This window comes from Pipistrellus hanaki (assembly GCF_964339955.1).
Source record: "Pipistrellus hanaki genome assembly, chromosome: 2".
Lineage (NCBI taxonomy): Eukaryota > Metazoa > Chordata > Mammalia > Chiroptera > Vespertilionidae > Pipistrellus > Pipistrellus hanaki.
Window position 1 is genome coordinate 119,049,136 of NC_140504.1, and position 24,516 is coordinate 119,073,651.

The 24,516-nt window shown below is 41.1% G+C and overlaps 1 long non-coding RNA gene across 1 annotated transcript in view; it reads left to right on the plus strand.

Annotated features, from left to right (window-relative positions):
• The window catches only part of LOC311618395, a 714,645-nt gene that overhangs the window by 208,927 nt on the left and 481,202 nt on the right, over window positions 1–24,516 (plus strand). The gene's annotated exons all lie outside the window — the stretch shown is intronic.

A 24,516-nucleotide genomic window follows, 5' to 3' on the forward strand; every position in this document is an offset into this window, starting at 1 on the left:
CATAAGATAGATAAAAATTACAACTGCCTTTGCTATTATTTGATGTTCTAACACAAAAATTATTCTAAGTGATGAAAAAGAAGGCATTGATTCCATATTTCCTTATAATATATTTTATATAAATAACTGGGAGAAATCACACACACACACACACACACACACACACACACACACACACACATATTTTTAATCCTCACCCGTGGACATTTTTCCATTAATTTTTAGAGAGAGTGGAAGAGTGAGGGAAAGACAGAGATAAATCTTGATATGAGAGAAACATCTCCATTGGTTGCCTTCTGCACTCACCCAGGTCCCAGGCTGCAGAGGAGCCTGCAATAGAGGTAATTGCCCTTGACCAGAATCAAACCTGGGGCCAAACCAGCTAGAGCTAAAACACATTTTTAAAAAGCAAATGAAAAAAATTAAAATGAAAGTGTACTTCTAGATGTAATTTATCAAAAACAAACAAAAAACTCAGGTTAGGGATTAGCTCAAAATATTTCTTAATGAATGTCAGAAAAAGCAAGGTAGAATAAGAGTAAACTCTGTTAGAAGAAAAGACTTATACTTCTTAGATTAACTTTATTTATTCAAATATAGGAAACCAAAGTTAACCAAAACATTAATTAAAGTTTACTCTTGCAAGTCTCTATCCACCCCCTAGTACCGCAGACCTCACCAGCCGGGAGGATTCCTCTCCTTACCCTCCACTTGATTAAAGCCTTAGCAATCCATTATCTGCTCCCTAATCCTCCACTGCTCCAAGGAGAGTTATTAGAATACTTGAAGGGTTGCTGTCATTGTGATGGAGGTGTGAATTGATCACTAAGATGACAACTGGTGACAAGTGCAGTTTATTAGACTGCTACTTTGCCTCTTAATTACAACTGATTAGCCCGCCTGTTATAGGAGGAAAACAGAATTAACTGTGTTTGTTCTTGTCATCTACTACATACCTTACTGTTTCCATGTCCTTTTCAGTGTGACTCTTTATTTTCTTTATCCAAATACCAAGACATTCCCCAATGACCGCATGAGAATCCTTATTTTACAAAATAACTTTTTATTACAATCTATTTCAAGAAAAGCTCTCTTTCAATTTTCCAATATATTTCCATTGAAGCTTATTGCAAGCAAATTTTATGTTAACTATGAAATTATTTCACATGCCTGTAATTGAGATAGTAGTTTGGATTTATTTGCATATTTATTTGCCTCAATTTTGTTCAAAGAGGACAAGTGAAGTTCTGAAAAGAGCAATCATGCTATCTGTACTTTGGTTATTTTCTGATAGAAGAGAGGACAAATGGGAGCTTCTATGGTAATTTATTTGCTTGGGAATATTTTTAGGATTAATAGTTTACCTATGAAATAATTGCAATTTAGTCTTTTAATTATATTTAAAGTTAGCATGAGATGTAGGAGTGACTTAATGTAATCTTTGAATCTATAAATGGCAACATGAAGATTTTAAAATATTGAATACATTTTTATTTTTACAAAATAAAGTGAATTTTTTTTTACAAAATAAAGTTTAAAAATCAGTTGTTCCAATTATAAAAGAAACAAAAAATGCATTTAATGAAAATTAAATGCATTTTCTTTGATTATTTTATAATTGGAACAACTGATTTTTAAACTTTCTCACTTTTGCTTGAAGTTTAGCTTTGTCCATCCTTTTATTGATCCAATCCTAAAAGAAATTACTCATTCAGCATTGAATAAAGTGAAATTAAGGGATAATAATGATTGATTGGAACAGTTAAGAGAAAGCATTACTATAGGTAGATTCTTGTATAGTAGTTTAAAATTACTTGTTTATTGATAAATAAATGTCCTGATTTTTACTTATAGTGAAGGTTGAAAATTTAAAATTTTCATATTTTAAATATGTAGTTATAGTCTAGTAGACATATCAGTAAGAATGCAAATACTATAGATGCTATTTTTCTTTAGACTCTAGCCTTAGTATGTAAGAAATATATAGATTTCCCTTATATTTTCATTCATTTATTCATCCTTTAATCTCAGATTAAAAATAAAATAAAAAGAAGACTCATGGCTTAACAGAAATGGGGAAAGCAGTTTCATGACCAAGATTTCAAGGGAAGAAATTGGTCTTTTTATCCTCAGTACACCCAATGGACCATTGAAATACTATTATGTATTTGGATTATAAAATACTCTTCATAGACCAAAATGTTAGTGAGAGCTGATATATCTCAATATTAGTCACTGACAATTTAATAGTCATGATAATTTTTTGTTAACTGTAGTAATTATTTATTAAATTTTATGAAATTATAATATATTAAAGACACACTAGATATTAGACCAATCCTTCAGAGAGAGGGTCCTTAAAATATTAAGAAATATATATAAAATCACACAGAGAATGAGTATTAGGTTCACATAGATTATTTTTATCTTTGAATTATATATTTTTTATTATTATTATTATTTTATTAATTGTCACAACATTTTAAAGCTTTTGAAAAAGGAAAATCAGTCAGCCACTTATAGTTTAAAATCGATAAATCATCCTATATAATAAAAAATCCTAATATGCTAAGTGTCCTACCAGTCACTATGATGCACCCTGACCATCAGGGGGCAGATGCTCAACACAGGAGCTGCCATGACATGCACTGGCCATTTACAAAGAAATGGCACTGCAAACCTGGTGCTGATAAACCAACACTCAGCTTCCCCCAAGTGGGACACAGGTCTCACCTCCAACCCAGAGTGACACCCAACCAAATCAAGCCAACTCTCCCAAGATCCCATCGTGTAATCTGCAGCTCACAGCTCAGCTCGGACATGGTCACTCTGAGTGCCAAGTAATGAAGTCACATAATAATGCTTGATTTCCTATCCCTAGAGATTAGCCTCCTTGGCTTTTCTTCAGCCCAGAAACCCCACTTGCTTTATAGCCAAGTGCAAGCATTTTACAGTTTAACCAAATGTCTGTGAAGCATTTTCCTGTGCATGATCTCATTTGATCCTCACATAAGTCCTAGAGTAGGTAGAAAGAAGACTCAGTAGAATCCTATTTTCTTTTTGTTAGCCAGAAAACAGAGATTTAGTAAGCTTAGAAATTTGATCCAACTGAAAAGAAGTAAGAAATGGTGGACCTTGAAAATGACTTCTGGTTTTCTCACTGCACAGAGTGTAGTCAAACACTGCTGCAGTTAAATATTTTACCCTTTGTTCTCCCTGCATGATCTACAATAATAATCTGCTTCATGATGATATTTACTGTTGTGTTGCTAACAATTACCTGAAAGAGAAGTTGGGGTGCTTCACTGGGCTGGAAAACATTTAGCTAAATCAGAAAACAGGTCTGATTAAGCAAGTTTATTCTATATATAAAAGACTAAGTTGACTTGCACATGAGTGGTACATATAAACTCTCGCTGGTGCCAACTGCATGCATGTGTTTCCATCTGTTATTTTTTATCATGAATTTGGTTGACACTTCTATTATAGAGAAAGGGCAAATAGTGATATTAAAATATTTATTCTAATTAATTTCCTTTCAATGTGCTTAACCTATGCACCACGCCACTAGTTAAATTATAAAATTCAGACACAGTGCGGTAGAATTTATAAATCAGATTTTTTAATATTAACCTTATAACTTTAATCAAAGTAACTCAACTTTAATTTTTGAGACTAGATATATAAAGTGATTTTTTTTTGTGTCAGTTAAATTCCATCTTAACCATTTACTTATGACAGTTTTCTTACCTATTAATTAGAAATAATAGTAGCAATTTATTCATATTGCTCATATTAAGGCTAAACAATATAATACGTATAGGCAATTTGAAGAGTTCCTCCAAATCTTTCAGTTGATATACTTACTAGTGAAGAAATAATCTCCTTCTAAGATCAGGAGTAGAACAATGATGTTCTCTCTCACCACTTCTATACAACACTGATCTAGTTAGGGCAATTACTGAGTAAAAAGAAATAAAGCACATTCATATTCCAAAGGAAAAAGTAAAACTATCTTTATCTGCACAACAAATGATCTAAATATCTATATAATGCACCCTAGGTAATCCATTAAAAATTGCTAGAACCAATAAATAAGTTCAGCAAGCTTACAGGATCAGTATCCAAAACTCTAATTAATTTTTATAACCTAGCAAGCAATAATCCAACATTGAAATTAAGAAACAATTTTATTCATAATAGCATAAGAAATAAAATACTCAGGATTCAATTTGACAAAAGAAGTGCAAGGCTGGCAGACAAAAAACAAAACAAAACAAAAAACAAAACCCAAACTACAAAACATTGTTGAGAGAAACCAAAGAAAAGACTAAGTAAAAATTATAAGGCATTCTGTGTTCATGAATTGGAAGACATAATATTGTTAACATGGCAATCCTCCCAAAATTGTACTACAGAGTTAATACAGACACTACCATAATAGCTTCCAATTTTGTATAATTCAAAAGCAGATATTTAAAATCATATAAAAATGCAAAGGACCCAGATTAGCTAAAACAATCTTCAAAAAATAAATAAATAAATAACAAAGTAAGAGGACTTACAGTTCTCAATTTTAAAATGTACTTCAAGCTACAGCAGTCAAAACAATGTGGTACTGCTAAAATTTTGGAAATACATATAAATGAATATAATTCAGAATCCAGAAATAAACCCTTACATTTATGGTCAATTGATTTCCATAAAATGGGAGAAGGAGAATCTTTTCAACAAATTGTGCTGGGATCACTAGATAAATAGTCAAATGAAAAAAATAAGCATTGATTCTTATATCACATCATATGAAAAGTTAAGTAAAAATGAATTGTAGATGACAATTAAACCATAAAACTTCTAGTAGAAAACAGAAAATTTTCATGATCTCAGGATAGGCAAGGTGTTATTACACTTTACACCCAAACACAAGACATATAAAAATGATTAATTGAACTTTATTAAATTTCAAACAATTTGTGTCAGAAGATCAATTTTTTTTTAAATTGCATACACAAACAAGTTATAGATTAGAAGAAAATATTTGGAAAACATTTATATAAGAAGGAGCATATTTTCAGAATACTAAATAACTCTTTCAACTAACAATTAGATAGATAATCTCATTTCAAAAATAGAAACGATTGAATAGACAATTATACAAAAGAGATCTACAAATGGCCAATAAACATAAAAAAAACATTAAAAATCATTGGTCACTGGAAAAATACACACCAAAACCAGAATGAAATATCATTTCACACTAACTAGGTTGGCTCTATAAAAGAGACCAGTAATGACAAGTGTTGGGAAGGACGTAGATAAACTAGAATCTTCATACATTGCTGGTTGAAATGTAAAACGGTGCAACCACTTTAGAAAACAGTTTGGCAGTTTCTCAAAATGTTTAATATAGAGTCAACACACGACCAAGAAATTCTACTCCTAGCTATTCACCAAAGAATGACTAAAATATCTTCACAAAGGACTTTTATGTAAATGTTAATGACAGCATTATTTAGAACATTCCCAAAAGGAAAAAAAAATTAAATGTCCATCAACTAATACATGAGTAAACATATGCAGTATTTTCATATGATGAGATACTATTTGGCAATGAAAATGAGGTATTAAAAGATATCACCACATTGAGTTAGCTTTGAAAACATGTTAAGATTTTTAAAAAGCTAAAATTTGAAATTTAAAAGGTTGGAAACAAATAGACAACTTACCCCCTCCTCCCCTTTTTTTTTCATTGTTCTGCTCAGGAGTATGCTGAAAACCAACAAAAACTGTTTCATCCACTTAATCAGTTACACCAGGTCAAGGTGAGGACACTTCTTGGAACCTCAGCCAGGTGAGACTTTGTTAGGGCTACATTTTTTTTCTTTGGATTTTATACCCATCAAACAATTTAGTGCATATGACAACCCAATGTGATTGATTTCAAAGAAGAAAATATACTGACTAAACTATTATTTATTAGTCTGATTTCTTTTTCATTTAAAACTGAAACATTAGAATTCTGGGTTATGTTTATGGCATTTATGACTTTCAGTTAGTGTAATTCTGGTCACTTATGCCTGATATATTTAAAAACGAAAAGCAAAGAAACAAACATTTTTATGGCCAAGTAATATTCCATTGTATATACATGTCATATCTTGTTTAGCCAACCATCTATATATAGGGGCCTGGAGTTTTTCTGTTTTGGCTATTGTAAATAATGCTGCAATGAACATGGGGGTACATATTAATGTTCTCAATTTCTTCAAATAAATAACCAGAAGTGGGATTTCTAGAGATATAAACTACAACATAAGGAATATAGTCCATAATCCTATCTAATGAAGAGGGAATATGCTAATTGACCATCACTCTGTCACAAAGATGGCTGCATCCACATCTGAGGCCAAGTTCCCATAAGGAGCCTTAACCAGCAATCAGCAAAAACTTGAGGCTCTGTCCTCCCCTGCCCCTATGAGTCTTGACAGGGGACCTCAGTCTGTGCTCCCCACCCAGCAGGGTTTGACAGGGGATCTCAAGGTGCACTCCCAGTGCTGGGTTGTGGGAACTCAGGCCATGCCCCTGCCCAGCGGGGCTTGAAAGGGGATTTCAGGCTGTGTATCCCACCTGGCAGGGCTTGATGGAGGCCCTCAGGCATGTCCCTCAACCCAGTCTGGGCTGGGGGACTTCAGACCACACCCCCCATCCTGGTACCAGGCCAGGGGACCTGAGGCTACACCTCCTGCCCAGCAGGGCTCAACAAGGGTGGGAGTGGCCTATGGGTCACCCACATGCACGCAATTTGAGGTGCATGTGGGTGGGCGGGGACTTGCCTCTGGGTCCCATTGTGAGCCCCAGACTCTGACAGGAGGAAGGTTTTCATATGCATTTTACTAATTTTCTTTCATCCCTGACACTTCTATTATAGAGAAAGGGCAAATAGCAATATTAAATTATTTCCTTTAATTAATCACTTTTTAATGTGCATGAATTTTGTGCACCAGGTCACTAGTCCTATATAATAAAGAGATAATATCCAAATTGATATTATCATGCCCTCACAAATTTGGCTGCCTATAACCAGGCTGGCAGGGGTATTAGTGAAGGAGGACCAAATGACTGAACAAGCAGGCTGTGTGGGCAACCCGGCTGGCAGGGGGACTAAGAAGAGCTACCAGGCCAGCACAGGGGGGAGTTAGGGGTGACCAGGACATCAGTGGGTGCAATTGGGGGAAACCAGGCTGTCATGGGAGCAGTTGGGGGAAACCAGGCTAGAAGGGGGGCCAGTAAGAGGTGACCAGGCTGAGGTGGGGGGCAGTTAGGGGCAACCAGGCTGGCGGTGGGGGGTACATTTGGGGGTGATCAGGCTGGCAAGTGGGGCAGTTGGGGGTAATTAGGCTGACAGGGGTGGCAATGAGGGGTGACTAGGCCAGCAGAGGGGGGAAGTTTGGGGTGACCAGACCAGCAGGGGGGACAGTAAAAGTGACCAGGTCAGTGGAAGGGGGCAGTTGGGAGTGACTTGGCTGGCAGCTTGGGGCAGTTAGGGGCAATAGGCTGGCAGGGGGTTAATTAGGGGCAATCAGGCCAGCATGCAGAGTCAGTGGGAGCAATCAGGCTCATAGGTGTTACAGTTAGGGGCACCTGGCAGGCAGGAAGGTGAGCAATCAGGAGTCAGTGGTCCTGGATTGTGAGAGGGCTGTCCAACTGTCGAGGATCAGGCCTAAACCAGCAGTTGGACAACCCCTGAAGGGTCCTGGATTGAAGAGGGTGCAGACTGGGCTTAGGTGACCCCCCCCCCCCCCCCGATGCACAAATTTCATGCACTAGGGCTCTAATGTGGTAATAACTATCTATGGTGTCAGGAGGGTCCTAGAATTAATGGTGGGATATTTGTAAGTTATGTACATGACTAACCACTATGTTGTACATCTGAAACTAATATAACATTGAATGCATACTGTAATTAAAAAATAAAAATCAAACAAACAAATGAAAAACTTGCCTCTCTTTCTACAAAACTGATATTCAGATTTTAAACTGTGTTGAATTCATAGAAGTACTTGCTTCTTTAAGGTATCTAAGTGAAAATTCAGTTTTTCCCCACCTGGTCATCATTTATATTCTGTGTAATGATATATTTGAAATTAAAATATTTTTAGAATATGTCTTTAAATAATTTTCACATGATTCTTTTACTAAAATAAATGACTTTTTGATTGTTTCTGTTCTCCAAATTCCACTTTACTCCTACTTGAGTATCTTCCTAATTTTCTTTTGTGCCTCTATCTCCCTTTGATTTATATAATTAGAACAAAAATGTTGCATTGAGGATGAAGAGACTTAGATTTCCTTGTCATAGATTAGAAAATAATTTTAGTGTAACATAGTATTTATGGATCTTACAATTAGTTGTCGTACAATTAAAATAAGAAATCAAATTAATCAATGAGTCCTAATACAGATGGTGAATTAAAGCATCAGATTATTCAGGAGAGTTTAAGAATATAATAAATGATAGATGATAGATGATAGTTGATAGAAGATAGATATATGATAGATAATAGATAGATCATACTGATTTATCTACACATATAATAATATACAGATGATAGATAAAGATATATAGACATAAACATTCAGATATCTCTTACTATTCTTTAGGCACACTAAATAAAAACTCTGGGATTAGGGCTAAGGAGTTTTATTTAAAAAACAACCCAGTGAATGGGAGAAAAAATTGCCAATGATGCATCTGATAAGGGGTAATATCCAAAATTTATTTTAAAAACTCAACTGAATACCAAAAAATCCCTAAACATTCCAAATAAAAAGTGGGCAGAGGACCTGAATACACATTTCTCCACAAAAGACATACAATTGGCCAATACACATGTGAAATGATGCTCAATATCACTAATCATCAGAGACATGCAAATTAAAATCAGAATGAGATATCATCTCACACCTGTCATAATGACTATCATCAATAAGTTAACAAATAACAAGTGTTGGGGAAAATGTGAAGAAAAGGCAACCCTTGTGCACTGTTAGTGGAATGCAGACTGGAGCAACTACTGTAGAAAATAGTATGGAGTTACCTTAAAAATTAAAAATATAACTGATTTATGATCCCATAATTTCATTTCTAATAATATATCAAAAGAAAACTGAAAGAGTGATTACCAGAGGGACAGAGAGGTGAGGGCAGGTGAAAGAGTATACATGGGGGTTAAATAGTGATGAAAGGAGACTAGATTTTGAGTGGTGAATACAGAAATCAGTATACAGATAATGCATTATAAAATTGTACACTTTAAACCTACATAATTTTATTAATCAATGTAACTTTAATATATTATATATATATATATATATATATATATATATATATATATATATATGCCTAAGCAACTGTTATAACCATTTGACCAAGTGACCAGTCTCTATGACATGAACTGACCACAAGGGTGCAGACACTCAATGCAGGAGTTGCCTTTTTTTTTTTTTTTTTAATATATTTTATTGATTTTTACAGAGAGGAAGAGAGAGATAGAGAGCTAGAAACGTCGATGAGAGAGAAACATCAACCAGCTGCCTCTTGCACACCCCCCACCAGGGATGCTCCCGCAACCAACGTACATGCCTTTGACCGGAATCGAACCTGGGACTTTTCAGTCCGCAGACCGACGCTGTACCACTGAGCCAAACCGGTTCCAGCAGGAGTTGCCTTTTGATGATCAGTGCTCTCCCATAGCCAACCTCCAGCAGCCGGCCAACCTCCTGCAGGCCCTCTTCCCAGACTGGGCAAGATGGCCCCCATCGGCCCTGATTACCAGCCATGCAGAGGGACCACATCCATGCAAGAATTTCTGCAACAGGCCTCTAGTATGTAAATAAACAGTGGCTATTCAGTTGCTTCTTATGCTTGGCCAAGTCTGAGATTCCTTGACTTGATGATTTCTTCAATCCCACAGTTCTTAAATTTTCCCATGATCAGTCTGGTAAAAAATAAATAAATAAATAAATAAATACACTGTGAATCTTACATTCCAAATTTCACTCATTCCTCTTTTGCTGACATAGGGTCCTGATGTAAGCTTTTCTCCTCTTTTAAATTTTATTAATGACCCTTCAAAAATATCCTCCTATTTGCACATTTAACAGACTGCAACAGTACAGAATGGTGACATTGGGATTCTACTATTCTACTGTAGTATCATATAGCACATACACATAACTCCACTTCTGCTTTATTAAACTGCTTGCCTATCAGATTACAAATTTTTCTTCAAGCCTTTCAGCCTGCAAAGCTCTTCTGAATCTATTTTCTCTTATTTATTTTCACCAATCACAACTCAGATGGCTCATTCACCAGTGAATGCTGATTTTTATTCCAAAGACTTGTAGAGCATGCCTCTATACTTGATTGCATATGTTAACCAATAAGGCATTACATAACAGTGAAATTTTCAAGGTAATCCTAAAGCCTCCTATTAATCAAGAATTGCAAACTACCTGCCTAGGAAACCAACATAGCTAATTTGCATATTATCCCTTATAATCACTTTATTAACTCCTGTCTACCCTCTGGTGTGTTGGAGGTGCTAATGAACAGTGAAATGAGTTAGGCATCAGAATTAAATGGCATCAAGAAAAACATGATAATTAGCCCCTAAATAATGGAAATTGGGAAGGGCTTTGCACTTCCATACTCATTTTTTATTGCCCTTGCTTTACTTCTAATAGAAGAGAGCACAGATACTCAACTGCATCAGTAAATACTCATTCAGCATCTACTGTTGGTCAGTATTGTGCTCAATGCTGACAGTGGACAGAGAAGCAAAATCTTTGCCCTTCTGTACCCTAAGAGGCTATTCATACAAATGTAGTGAGGAGAATAAGATGCAAGAACTAATGGTTATAATGTAAGATTTGGAAATTTCTCCCTTCCTTACTGCCCTAATTTTCCCCTTCCCTAGAATTTGTAAGTGCTTAGAGAGTGATGCAACTGTAGAGAGTATGAAAGCTCTTCATCTATTCCATATCTTTCTTATGAATCTCTTCCATTGGATTTTCGTGTTTTTTATTCTTCATAAAAAAACAATAAAGATAACTAAATTGTTTTCCTGTGTTCTATGAGCTGATGTATAAAATTATGGAGGTGAGGGTCACAGAAACCCTGATTTATAGGTGGTTGTTCAGGAGAATGAGAGGCCTGAGAATTTTAAGTAGGGGAAGACTTGTGTACTGAACCCTTATCCTGTGGTATTTGAATTCTGGGTAGTTAATGTCAAAATTGAACTGAAATTAGAACACTCAGTTGGTATCCAGAGAGTCGGGGAATTGATTGGTGTGGGGAGAAAAATATCTTCATATTTGGTGTCAGAACTATATTGTGGGAAGAAATAGGATTAGCACCATCTTTAGAAATACTTCGAGAATGCTTTATTGCAGGGGTCTTCAAACTACGGCCCGTGGGCCACATGCAGCCCGCAGAGGAGTCTGATCCGGCCCGCCAGGTTTTTTGGGCAGTGAGCGCAGCCGAGGTGTTACAGTAGGAATTAGTAGTTCATATAGTCCGGCCCTCCAGCTCTCTGAGGGACCGTGATCTGGCCCCCACTTTAAAAAGTTTAAGGACCCCTGCTTTATTGTCATCAGATACTGGTATAGCTATTTATCCTGGTTAGCATAACCACAATAAAAAATTAAGAAATAACAATGACTACATATTACTTTCTCCAAGTTGTAGAAATAGACCAAATATTTTCTCTTGGACAGACTTGAAGAAGACATCATTGATAACTATTACTTAATTCAATAAACATGTATTGAGTGTTTGATCTATGTGAAGCAATATCTACCATGATTGGGTTGCCATGATGAACAGGACAGACACACCTCTGGTCTCACAAAGCTTAGAGTCTATTGAGTGGAGCCATCCATGTTATACCAAAGCATCTTCATTCTCAGTCCTGAGACTTGGATGCCTGTGAATTCCTACTGGGCTCTGGGTAATCAATTGTCCATATGGCCTCCCTAGCAAAGCATGCCCATCCTTGCCACTGCCCCATCCTAAGCTGGTTTGGTCATTCTCCTATCAATTTCAGTGAAAAATAACTATTTCAGTTCTGTACCCAGAGTATTACAACAACACATTAGTGCCCACAGAGTTGAGATTCACATTGTGTATCAACTGCAAAGTAAAGCAATGAACTAAGTAAAGAAGGGATTTATTTCCATATCACATGTCTATGTTATATAATCCCAAATACTATTAAAGAAAAAAAATTGCCCTTTTGATGGGTACTCAAAATATTTAAAGAAAGCAGATTGAAGAATATTTGCTTATATTTTTTAAATGTTCAATTTAAAAAGTTTGCCAAATCCCTTCTTAAACCTTCATGAATGAGCATACAATCATCCTATCTAATAAAAAAAGTAATATACAAATTAACCATCACTCTGCTCAAGCCACGCCCATCAGCCACATCCACCAACCATGCCCAGCATACAAATTCACCCCAACCAAGATGGATGCAGCCACAGAGAGCAGTTGAGAGGCTAGGGTTTCCCCTGGTAATGGAGGAAGCCAAGCTTTCCACCTGCTCTGGCTGGCCTAGGCCTCTACTCAAGGATACAAAGTTTGAATTATAGAATAAACCCCAACAGAAATGGCAGCAGCCAGGGAGCAAGCAGGAGGCTTGGTCCCACTCCAGGGTACAAAGTTTCAATTGTAGAAAGTAAATAAATCCCAGATACCAGGGCCTCCACTTGGGTTGCTGGGGGGCATGGCTGGTCTGCAAACCACCACAGGCCCCTCACCCAGGCCACCCCACATCCCAAGGGAACCCCCATGCTGATCCAGGACACCCTTCAGGGAAAACCAGCTGGCTCCCACCCATGCACCAAGCCTCTATACTATCTAATAGAAGAGTACTATGCAGATTGACCATCACTCCAACACACAAGATGGCCGCCCTGATGTGGTCAAAGATCCTGCCACCTGGTAGACACAAGTTGGCCACTACATATGGCCAGCAGGGAAGGGCATTTGGGAGGCACCAGGTCTGCAAGGGAGGGCAGTTGGAGGTGATTAATCCTGCAGGGGAGAACACTTAGGGGTGATCAGGCCGGAAGGAAGAGGAGGGAAGTTGGGAGCAAACAGGCTGGCAGGGGAGCAATTAGACATCAATTCAGGCTGGTAGGGGAGTGGTTAAGGGGTAATCAGGCTGCCAGGCAGAAGAGGTTAGGGGCAATCAGGAAGCTAGGCAGGTGAGTAGTTGGGAGCCAGCAGTCCTGGATTGTGAGAGGGTTGTCCGACTGCCTGTTTAGACCTTATCCCAGGTAGTCGGACATCCCTCAAAGGATCCCAGATTGGAGAGGGTGCAGGCTAAACTGAGGGACACCCCCTTCTATACATGAATTTTGTGCACCAGGCCTCTAGTATATAGATAACATTATGAAATCAGAAAATAGCCCTTCAGTCCCAAACTCATTGAACACATGTGCTCCTCCTGTGGCCCTCCCTGGACCTGTGTCTTGGGGGTGGGCCTTCACAGGTTACCTTTCAGGTGCTGAGAGGGTCTGGGAGACCCAGCCTGTCCCCTGCTCATGGGTGCTGGCAGAATCTGCTCCCATGGGACCATTCTGTTTCATGTCTCTGCCTAAGCCACTGCCAGCTGCCAGGGGCCTCCAGAAAACCTTGGTCTGTGATCCCTTTCTCTAGCCTCAAAGCCAGCAATGCATGTTGAGTCCCTCTCATGGCATCCCTGACCCACCCTCCTGCCCACTTCCCACTTTCAAGAACACCTGGTTACCGAGGGCCAGGACCTTAGGGTGGGGCCACAACTTCAGCACGTTCAGTACAGGGTCTGGGATTTGGTGCTCAATAAATGTCCAATCACTGATTTAAAAACAAAGAAATACCTGGTTAACTTCACCACCTGCCTAACCCAGGACAGTTGCCAGGTTACTTCTGTAACCTGACTTATCATTGTGACCTGTCTTGGTTCTGTGACCTGTTGCCACATGACACCCCACAAGGCTGGGCTGGGGCCACTGCAGGGTGTCTCCCCTGCAGGCTCAGGAAGAGCTCCCCAAGATCTTGTCATATTTAAACTCAGACTCGGCTGTTGAGACAGAGCTGGCCACATGGAGAAAGGGGAAGCCACCACCAAAGGGACAGCAAATGCCCCCGGGGCAGGGAGAACCAGGCTGGCTGGGTGCAGGAGAGGACGGGTGAGTAAGGGGCCCTTGTGTGGGGAATGACATGATCAGGTTTATATTTTTTAAAGGTCACTGTGATTTTTGGCATTTAAAATTATATTTGAGGGGGTAGAATCCATACAGATGAAGAGGGTGAGATGTGCTTCAGGTACAGAGAGTGGGAACATGGCCTGGAGGCAGGAAAGATGAACACAGGAGACCTGAGCACACACCTCTGAGAGGTGAGTGAGGGACAGGGCAGGGAAATAGAAGACCCTCCAATTGAGGGTGCAGGGAAGGGGGGACAGGGGACTCTCCATGGAGGGTATAAGGCAGGGGGATAGTGGAACCTCCATTGAGGATATAGGACAGGAGGGAGGGACCCTCCATGGAGGGTACTGGGCAGGGGGACAGGGACCCTCCATGGAGGGGGCAGAGCAGGGAGGATAGGAGAGGAGGGAGGGATGACATGGGACACTTCCCCCTCCAAGGAGGGTCCCCTTTCCCCCCAAGAAGGTTTCCCTGTTTCCCCAGCCCTGCCCCTTCCGATGGTCCCCTGTTCTTCCTGCCTTCCACTATTTCCCTTGTTCAGACCACTCTATGGTTGGTTCCTTCTCTCCTCAGCCTTGCCCCCTCCATGGAGGGTCTTCTGTTTCCCTCTCAGGTCCCCTCACTGACAGGCATCTGAGGGGCATGTGCTCTGGTCTTTCCGGTCTTCATCTCTCCTGCCTCCAGGCCACGTGCTCACTCTCTGTACCTGAAGCACATTCTCACCCTCTTCAACTATCTAAATCCTACCTGTGCTCTCAAGGCACATCTCAAATGTCATTTCAAATGTCAAATCATAAAGTGATCTCTACAGGGGATGGGAGTGGGGGAAAGTAGGAGATGGCAAAGGGTGACAGATTGTGATGGAAGGAGACTTGCCTTGGGGTGGTGAACACACAATATAGTCCTACCTAATAAAGGAGTAATATACAATTAACCACCAATCTGCAATACCCACCAGCCACCCCCATCAGCCAATGAGAGAGAGTATGCAAATTGACCCTAACCAAGATGGATGCGGCCACAGAGAACAGGAGGGAGGCTTGGGTTTCCCTGGCAATGGAGGAAGCCAAGCTTTCCACACACTCCCGGTGGGCCCAGGCCTCCACTCAAGGGTACAAAGTTTCAATTATAGAAGGTAAATAAATTCCAACAGAAATGGCAGCAGCCATGAAGCTGAAAGAGCAGGAGGCTAGGGTGATTCTGCCGACCTGGCTGGCTCATGCCTTCATTTCAGGCTACAAAGTTTCAATGGTAGAAGATAAATAAATTCCAGATACCAGGGCCTCTGCTTGGGTCATTGGGGAGCGTGGCTGGCCTGCAAACCACCACAGGCCCATCTCCCAGGTGACCCCACACCCTAAGGGAATTCCCACCCTGATCTGGGACACCCTTCAGTGCAAACCAGCTGGTCTCCACCCATGTACCAGGCCTCTATCCTATCTATTAGAAGAGTAATATGCAGATTGAACATCACTCCAACACACAAGATGGCCACACCGATGTGGTCAAAGATCCTGCCCCCATATGGACACAAGATGGCCACCACAAGATGACCACCTGGGGAGGGCAGTTGGGCGGGACCAGGCCTGCAAGGGAGGGAAGTTGAGAGGGACCAGGTCTCCAGGGGATGGCAGTTAGGAGTGACCTGGCCAGCAGAGGAAGGAAGTTGGGGGCAAACAGGATGGCAGGGGAGCAGTTAGACATCAATCAGGATGGCCTGGGAGTGGTTAGGGAGTGATCAGGCTGGCAGGCAGAAGTGGGTAGGGGCAATCAGGAAGGCAGGCAGGTGAGTAGTTGGGAGCCAGCAGTCCTGGATTGTGAGAGGGATGTCCGACTGCCCGTTTAGGTCTGATCCCAGTGGGACATCCCTTGAGGGATCCCAGATTGGAGAGTGTGCAGGCTGGGCTGAGGGGCACTGCCCCAATGCATGAATTTTTTGCACCAGGGCTCTAGTATACAGATAATGAATTACATAAATGTATACCTGAAACCTATATAATTTTATTAACTAATGTCAGCCCAATAAATTCAGTTAAAAATAGGTGGGGGCCTTTTAAAAAAATATATTTTATTGATTTTTTACAGAGAGAGGAAGGGAGAGAGATAGAGAGTTAGAATCATGGATGAGAATCATCCATTAGCTGCCTTCTGCACACCCCTTCCTGTGCATATGCCCGCAACCAAGATACATGTCCTTGACTGGAATCGAACCCAGGACACTTTAGTTCGAAGGCTGATGCTCTATCCACTGAACCAAACAGGTTTAGGCAAAAGGTGGGGGCCTTTGAGGGTGATAGGATCATGAGGGTGGAACTCTCATGAATAGGATTAATACCCTTTTAAAAGAAACCCCATACTAGACTATTGCGGGGGATCACTTTGCAAGTTCTATATATATCTGTGCTGTAAACTTGAAATATTGAATGCCAACTCTAATTGGAAAAAATTAATTATTAAAAATGAAATTTAAAAATAAACATATAATGATAAATCAGAAAGTGATCTTTAAAAAATATAAATCAGATCATGTCTAAAAGTCTGAAGGGCTCCAGGAGTAGTCAGCTGTCCAGACAGAATCATGTATGTGACGGTGTTACACTGCTGGGAGAGGAATGCCCTGTCTTCTTCCTCCAGTCGCCTCTGTCAGTGTTCTGACCACAGTTGGCACTGGGGCAAGGCAGAACTGTGCTTCCTGAGAGCAAGCTAAGCATCACTTTGGCTGCTTAGTTCTGGTGTGGGAGCAGACACAGAGAAAAAACATATTTTTAAGCCTTAATGGTTCTAATAGCATTTTCAACCCTCCCAAGGGACAAGTGACTTTTGCCTGCTCTTCCCTGCACTCCTGCCAGCCTGGCCCACCCAATCTTGAGGACAGAGGGCTGGCACAGTGTTGGCCAGGAAGCTAAGGAACATGCATCTGGGTGGCCATCTGAACAGAACTGCAGTTCTCTTAGGAAGGAAATGGAGGGAAGCATCTGCTAGTATCAGCCACGCATGTAGAGACTATACTTTTTATGACACAGTAATAGGATCACAGCCGCATGACCCTGCCATGTTCTCCTTCCCCAACCACATTCCAGGGGACCCAAGAATTGCCCACCATGACAAGCAGCTTCCTGGCTTCGGAGAACTCACTGACACTCTGCAAAGCCCTTAAGCTCACATGGCTGATCTCAGACTATGGATCCCAGACATCTTAACTCCTGGGAAGCAACCTGTAGTGACTTTTAAATTCCACTCTTACAGTTGAATTACTTGAGTAGTCACTGAGAACCTGCCTCATGCAATCTGAGAACCTGCAGAGGCTCTTTCAGTGACTGAGCCTAACAGGCAGCAAGCAGGTGGAGGCAGATCTTGGGGTGCCTTGGGAGCTTTGTTGAACTGCCCCTAGGCCCAGTGCTAAGAAAAGCCAGTCTTGGTTTGGACCTTCTTATGCTCATTCAGGCCTGGCAGAGGTAGCCACACACTGTGAATTGCTTTGTAGCTCAAAAGAGGTTGCCCAGGGCCAGTCACAGGAAGCATCTGGCATTGGATGGCACCAGAGTCCCTCCCAGGAGGCCCCAGTGGCCTGATTCAGATGACATCAGGGCAGGATCCAGTTAGCTTTACAAGTAGCATATCCCACATGATGTTATTAACCAATAGATTCAATTTAAATCACAGGAAGAATATTGTGATAGAAGCTATAACATAGATGGAACTTGACATGTTCAGTGCAAAAACCAGTGAAAAGAAGACAACTACTGTGAGATTCCATTCACATGAGGTCCCTAGCCCCATCGGAGTCAGAGATGGAAGGAAAGTAAAGGTACCAGTGGTGCTCGGGTGGGGGAAATGGGGTTGGAATGCAGAGTTGTTGTTTACTGGGGACAGAGTTTTGGTTGGAGAAGATGGGAAAAGTGATGGAGATGATGGTGGTGTGGGCCACACAACTGCACTGTGCATTGATAAAATAGTGAAAATGGAAAATTTCACTGTGATAAAATGATCCAAAAAAGAGAAAGGAAAAGAAGGCCAGATCTTAAAACAGAACCATGGTCGGACATGCTCAGGCCACCTGAATCCCCGCTCCCAGCAGGCCTCTGGACACACAGTGATGAGAAGAGCCTGGGGTGTGAGGTCCATTGAGAAACCCTGGGCAAGCCTTGGTTCCCTTGGCTACCCCACCAGCCTATTAAGAAAAGGAGAGCAGCTGAGTGGGGCTCAACAACATGTACAGAGAGGTGCACCACTATGGGGAATGCATTTTGTGCAGCCACTGTGGAAAGCAGTAAAGAGTTACCTCAAAAATTAGAAATGGTACTTCCATGTAAACCAGAGATTCCATTTCTGGAAATGTATACCAAAAAAATCAGAGACATTGATTGGAAAGAATATATGCACTGCTATGTTCGTTGCAATGTTATTTGCAATACCAAGATCTGGAAGCAGCCCATGTGCCCATCAGCAGGTGAGTGGATAAATATGCTTTGGTATATTGAGATCTTGGAATACTGCTTGGCTGTGAAAAGGCAGGGAATCTTACTATTTGTGACAGCGTGGATGGACCTGGAGAGCCTTATGGTAAGTGAAATAAGGTGGATGGACCTTGGCATGTTTAGTGCAAAAGCCAGTCAAAAGAAGACAACTATTTGTGATTCCAGTTACATGAGGTCCTTAGTGCCATCGGAGTCAGACATGGAAGGTAAAATGAAGGTACCTGTAGTGGTGGTGAATGTAGGGGGCGTTGAGGGTGAGATGCAGAGCTATTGTTTAATGGGGCCAGAGTTCCGGTTGAAGAAGATGGGAAACATGATGGAGATGATGGTGGTGTAATTCGCACAGCAGTATGAATGTGCTTAATGCCACTTCACTGTTGATTAAAAAACAGTGAGAATGGAATATTTCACTGTGATGAAACACTCCAAAAAAAGAGAAAGGAAATGAAGGCCAGATCTTAAAACAGAACCATGGTGGGACGTGCTCAGGCCACCTTAATTTCCGCTCCAAGGAGGCCTCTGGACACACAGTGATGAAAAGAGCCTGGAGTGTGAGGTCCATTGCAGAACCATGGGCAAGCCTTGGTTCACCTGGGCTATCCCACCAGCCCATTAAGAAAAACATGGAAGCTGTGTGGGGGTCACCATCCTGTACAAAGAGGCACACATCTCTATGGGGAATGCATTTTGTGCAGCCAGTATGGAAAGCAGTAAGAAGTTACCTCAAAAATTAAAAGTGGAACTTCCAAATGGCACAGAAATTCCACTTCTGGGAATGTATCCCAAGGAATCAGCGACATTGTTTGGAAAGAATATATTCACTGCTATGTTCATTGCAGTGTTATGTACAATACCAAGATCTGGAAGCATCCCACGTGCCCATCAGTAGGGGAGGGGATAAAAATGCTTTGGTACATTGAGATCATGGAATACTGCTTGGCTGTGAAGAGGAAGGGAATCTGACTATTTGTGACAGCCTGGATGGACCTGGAGAGCCTTATGGTAAGTGAAATAACGTGGATGGACCTTGGCATGTTTAGTGCAAAAGCCAGTGAAAAGAAGACAACTACAGTGTGATTCCACTCACATAAGTTCCTTAATGCCATTGGAGTCAGAGATGGAAGGTAAGATGTAGGTACCAGGGGTGATGGTGGTGGTGGTGGGGCAGGGGATAAGAGGGTGAGATGCAGGGTTGTTTTTTATTTATTATTATTATTTTTTAAATATTTTATTGATTTTTTACAGAGAGGAAGAGAGAGGGAAAGAGAGTTAGAAACATCGATGAGAGAGAATCATCAATCAGCTGCCTCTTGCACTCCCTCTACTAGGGATGTGCCCGCAACCAAGATACATGCCCTCAACCAGGATTGAACCTGGGAACTTTCAGTCCGCAGGCCGACGCTCTGTCTACTGAGCCAAATCGGTTTCGGCTAGAGTTGTTTTTGAATGGGGCCAGAGTTTCCATTGGAGAAGATGATAAATATGATGGAGATGATGGTGGTGTGGTTTGCACAACAGTATGAATGTGCTTAACGCCACTGCACTGTTGATTGAAAAACAGTGAGAATGAAATATTTCACTGTGATAAAACTCTCCAAATAAAGAGAAAGGAAATGAAGGCCAGATCTTAAAACAGAACTATGTTGGGAAGTGCTCAAGCCACCTGAATTCCTGCTCCTGGGAGGCCTCTGGACACACAGTGAGGAACAGAGCCTGGAGTGGAGTGTGAGGTCCATTGCAGAACCATGGGCAAGCCTTTGTTTACCCGGGCTACCCCACCGGCCCATTAAGAAAAGCATGGAAGCTGTGTGGGGGTCACAATCCTGTGCAGAGGGGCACACATCTCTATGGCGAATGCATTTTGTGCAACCACTGTGGAAAATATTAAAAAGTTACCTCAAAAATTAAAAATGGAACTTTTTTATGCTTCAGCAATTCCACTTCTGGGAATGTATTCCAAAAAATCAGAGACATTGATTGGAAGAATATATGCATTGCTATGCTCATTGTAGTGTTATTTACAACACCAAGATCTGGAACCAGCCCATGTGCCCATCAGAAGACTATTGGATAAAAATGCTTTGGTACATTGACACTATGGAATACTACTTGGTTGTGAAAAGGAAGGGAATCTTTCTATTTTTGACAGCATGGATGGACCTGGAGAGCCTTATGGTAAGTGTAATAAGCCAGTCAGAGAAAGAGTAATGGCATATGAGTTCACTTATATGTGGAATCTAATGAACAAAATAAATTAACAAAGAAAATAGAAACAGACTCATAGGAAGAGAACACACTGACATTTGTCAGATGAGAAAGGGGCTGTGGAACTGGGTGAAAAAGGTGAAGGGATTAAGCAAAAAAAAAAAACAACAACTCAGAGACAAAGACATCACTATAGTGATCACCAGAGGGAAAGGGGGTGGGGGAGGTGGAAGAGGGTAAAGGGAGTCAAATGATCATGGAAGGAGACGTGACTTGGGGTATTGGGCACACAATACAACATGCAGATGATGTGTTATAGAATGGTACACCTGAAGTCCACATGACTTTATTAACCAATGTCAACCCAATAGATTGAATTAAAAACACAGAAGAATATTGTGACAGAATCTATAACTTGGATGGACCTTGATGACATGTTCAGTGCAAAAGCCAGTCTAAAGAGGACAACTACTGTGTGATTCCACTAGCATGAGGTCCCTAACGCCATTGGAGTCAGAGATGGAAGGAAAGATAAAGGTACTTGTGGTGGTGCTTGTGGGGGTGGGGTGATGGTAGGAATACAGAGTTGTTGTTTATTGGGACAGAGTTTTGGTTGGAGAAGATGGGAAAAGTCATGGAGATGATGGTAGTGTGGGCCACACAAGAGTATGAATGTGCTTAATGTCACTGCACTGTTCACTGAAAAACAGTGAAAATGGTAAATTTCACTGTGATAAAACGATCCAAGAAAGAGAAAGGAAAAGGCCAGACCTTAAAACAGAACCTTGGTGGGACGTACTCAGGCCACCTGAATTCCTGCTCCCAGGAGGCCTCTAGACACACAGTGATGAGAAGAGCCAGGGGTGTGAGGTCCGTTGAGAAACCCTGGGCAAGCCTTGGTTCCCTCCTGTCTACCCCCCAGGCCTGTTAAGAGAAGCAGGGCAGCTGCGTGGGGGTCGCCCTCGTGTGCAGGTGCAGAGAGGCGCACAGCAGGCCAGCCCCCGGGGACACTCACACCTGAGGGAGCCCAGCAGCCCACCTGAGGCACAGCCGCCTGCAGCTGGCGATGGAACCCCCATGGCAACCGCACCGCCCACCGTGCCACTGAGACGCCCCTGGAGGAGAGAGATGAGAAGTGCCAATGGGGCTTAAAATGGGGGGCTTTTTAATGTTTATATTAATAAATATTTTAACTGCAAATAATGGATTCCCTATGATAATTGTGCCACCACAGAAAATTGTAGAATTTACTCTCTAAAGTACTGACTCACAGGGCTTCTTCGATGATGTCCACTGTGGGACATGTGCTAGAAGCGAATGGTATCATGGTTCAAGGCTGTCCATGTCTCGCTGTGACTTAAACTTCATCTGAAGAGGAGACCAAAGGTCTACATTTGAGGCCTTGAGGTTATAATGAAAGAACTCCCTTCCCAGGGTACCGACCTGCACACACATTCCTATACACCAATTCACAATCACTTATACACATTCACATTCACACAGCCTCACACACATGCACACACATCCCTTCATATATGCTTACATACACATTCACACAGTCACACAATTCATACACTCACACACATATTCCTACACATCTACAAACAACCATACAAGTTGACATTCACATGCCCCTACACACTCACTGTAACACATGCGTAGACACTCAGTAACATTTAGTCACACACAGTGACATCCATATTTATACATATCTTCATACATGCTTTCACACACACACACACACACATACACACACACATACACACACACACACACACACACACACACGGGCAGGAATAAGAGAGAGAAGTGGGAAACTCTCTGCCTCCTCCAGGAGCTCAGTATAACTGAGAATTTGCCGGGGGAAGAGCAGGACTTTCTGGCAGGTTCCACTGCAGGTAGCACTTAGAGAGCATGGCACATTTAACCAGCTCAGGGAAGCCTCAGCTCCCTGAGGTTTGCCCGCCTCTGCTCCCCCTCTGCCAGAGCCCTACTCTATGTGTTAGGTCACTGTGAATGAAACCATGACTGGGCTCTGGGGATAGGACCAGCCAGACAAAGTGACCTCAAATTAAAAGAAAAATAATCTCCACCCTCACAGATGTGTTTTGGAAGTCAGCCTACCCCTGACTACATACAGGTTTCACTCAGGAACAGTTTAGCCTTATTAAAAATGTCACTATTTATATACCTGAAATCTACAATTAATTTGCCAATAATGTAATTTTTAAAAAATACATAATTCTTAGAGTTGATTTTTAAATGAACCCTAAAGCATTGTAGACTTTCTACTTTTAAAAAGTAGTTCATTTCAGGAAATAAATTAATAGAGTTATTCTAGTGTATAAAACTGGGTAAACTATGAAATCAGATCCAAACACAAGATCTAATATCTAATTTAAGAAACAGTCTAAGAAACCTTTTAAAAAAATAGCACAATGGAATGTAAGAATTGTGGTTTTGACTTTGAAGAGAAAATTAACTCTAGTTGCTCAATTAGAGATTTCAATTTTGTTTGTCACATCTTAGATTGGATATTAGCTGAACACAGTGTGGTAATCATTTCACAATATATACAAGTCCAACCATCATGCTGTCTGCCTTAAACTTATACAGAGATGTATGTCAATTATTCCTGAATAAAACTTGAAAAAAATAAAGTGCCTTGAGAAATGGAAAAAGTGATTTTATAGGTAGAAAAATGCATACACCATAACTAAAAGGAAATAAATCAGGATACACACACACATCATGAATGGTATCATCTAGAAGACAGAAATAAAAATGTAAGTATGCAATTGCGTGTGCACTTGCGTGTGTGTGTGTGTGTGTGTGTGTGTGTGTTGAACATTGCAGGTCTCACTAGCCTATGCATACAAAGAGGTCACATCACAGTCCAGATTGCAGTGGCTTTACAGCTTTACAACCCTCTCACCAAGCACATACTAGCCTGTGCTCAGCACCAAATCCAAGGAGGCCACTTCCCTCGTTCGTCCCCCTCATCAGGGCTCTTTCCTCTGACCCTGCTGTGAATGTACTTCATTAGGACTCTCTGGAAGCTGAATTACTTGGCCTCAGGAACACATTCTATTAAAAGGAGATGCTCTTCATTCTAAAATTTTGCTTGGCTTTTAAAGAATATGTTTCTATTGATTTAAGAGAGGAAAGGAGAGGGATAGAGAGAGAAAAACATTGATGAGAGAAACATCATCAATCGGCTGCCTCCTTCATGCCCCCTACTGGGGATCAAGCCCACAACCCAGGCCTGTGCTCTGACAAGGTCTAGTGACTCTTGGTTCATGGGTTGACACTAAACCACTGAACAACTTTTGCTTGGCTTTCAATCTTACATGCTAACATTGAGCTAAGGAAGCCGACAAGAAAACGACAATGTAGCTAATTGTACAGACCTTTTCTAGGCCCTCCACCAAAGTTATCTTATCATTTCTTAGTTATCCTCACGCTTTCTTTTTCATGTGGAACTTCAATAGATCTAGATGGCATTCTGCTCAGTCATTTTAGGCCTGGGGTGCAATTTTACTCTCGTGGACTCTACAAAGATAAGGAGCCTTAAATC